A 1,815-nucleotide genomic window follows, 5' to 3' on the forward strand; every position below is an offset into this window, starting at 1 on the left:
GCATTAGCAGATGTCTTCATCTCCTTCCCTGGCCACAGAAGACTCTGACATCAAAGAGGAGTTCTATAGGATTGCAGGTAAGAGGATCTACAAATTACAGGACAACTGTTAACACATAGTAGGATACTCATTACTTTGTGTGACAGGTTTCCCCAATGTCATTGGTGCAGTGGACTGCACACACATAAGGATAAAAGCCCCCTCAGGTGCCCATGAGGCAGATTTTGTGAATAGGAAATCCTTTCACAGCATTAATGTTCAGGTGAACTTAACTTTTTGATATTGTCCATTGACGAACACTCTGCATTGCCAGTGATGTGCATTGATTGGTGTAATATTCCTCATCTTATGATTTCAGATGGTCTGCAATGCTGACTGTGTGATCAGCAATGTTGTGGCAAAATGGCCTGGCTCAGTCCATGACTCCAGAATCTTTCGGGCCTCTGAAATCTATCAGTGCCTATCACAAGGTAAGCCACACAACCCCTATTTATAACCATCATGGCTGTGTCAAGAATATCACTGTGTTTATGAGGTAGTAATGATGAGATTTTGTGTTGACAGGTGAATTCTCTGGTGTGTTGCTGGGAGACAGGGGGTATGGCTGCCAGCCTTTTCTCCTGACACCTTTCACAGACCCCCAGGAAGCACAGCAGGCCTACAACCATGCCCATGCCAGGACCAGGGCCAGAGTTGAAATGACCTTTGGCCTCCTGAAGGCACGCTTTCACTGCCTTCACAAATTAAGGGTCAGCCCTGTTAGGGCATGTGATATTACTGTGGCTTGTGCTGTCCTTCACAATGTGGCCTGCCTGAGGAAGGAGAGGGCCCCCAGAGTGCCACCAGCCATGGACTGGGACAATCCGGCAATCTTCCCTGATGACGACAGTGGTCGGCTGCTGAGGGACCAATATGTGTTGAATTATTTTAGTTAGTATGTGTGCTTTCAATTTTGGTTAAATATGTCCTGCGGTGGCAGAGGAATTTGGGTTTTTTTGGGTTCGTTTTTTGACGAATTTGGCCTCTTATGATGTTTGTGCGGTATACTGTGTGTAATACAAGGCTGCAGGGAGGCTACTGCATCCATTCATTTGTCTGTTCAGTTGATGTGTATGGATTTGTCCTGCATTTATTTTAGTGTGCAGACATGCAGGGTGTGTTATACACATTCAAAGGTCTGTATATGTATCATTTTGTATAATATGCTTAGATTCTGTGCTTTCCATCTTGTAGAGTCACTGTGACTTCAGTTTTGAAAGGAGCTGATGGTTTACCTGCTTTGTTTTGTCCTTATTCAATAAAGGAACATAATGTTACACATTGTGTTTTTATATTCATATGGAATGTGTATTTGTTTATATGACAGAGTACTAGGGCCACACTGAAGAAAAAGGATAAAGTCATAAATTTATGAGGCTGGTTCTTTCTGCAGAAAAGCTACATATTGTTTTTACAGTTTTGATACTTATGACAATGTGATACTTAATATTCTGGCACATCAGCATGTCTTTGTTTATGAAACCATACTGAAGTACAATTTCACGAAATGCCCCACATCTGTCATTTTAACAACTGTCCTCCTTTAAAACAACTGGTTACAATATTATGACTTGTGTTTTTTTCCCCTCTGTGGCCCTAATATTCTAGCATTTTATATATAGCCTTATAGTCTATGGGAAACTGTAAATTATCTAATGATGGCAACATCTAAAAATCATTTTTTATCCAAAATCATTGAAATTAATGATCACAAACGTTTAAATAACAGTGGGTCTAGTTATATGTGATAATGTATAGTGAGCAGTGAAATAACTA

General features: G+C 40.8%; 1 long non-coding RNA gene across 1 annotated transcript; it reads left to right on the forward strand.

Annotated features, from left to right (window-relative positions):
• Window positions 1–347: 347 nt before the first annotated feature.
• Window positions 348–1,334, forward strand: LOC149979143 (uncharacterized). The gene is made up of 2 exons (XR_016485024.1): window positions 348–470; window positions 565–1,334. It is a non-coding gene; the product is annotated as an uncharacterized LOC149979143 (long non-coding RNA).
• The last annotated feature ends 481 nt before the right edge of the window (window positions 1,335–1,815 follow it).

The sequence above is a fragment of the Oncorhynchus mykiss genome, chromosome 12, assembly GCF_057628025.1.
Source record: "Oncorhynchus mykiss isolate SJ-2025 chromosome 12, ASM5762802v1, whole genome shotgun sequence".
In the NCBI taxonomy this organism is placed as follows: domain Eukaryota; kingdom Metazoa; phylum Chordata; class Actinopteri; order Salmoniformes; family Salmonidae; genus Oncorhynchus; species Oncorhynchus mykiss.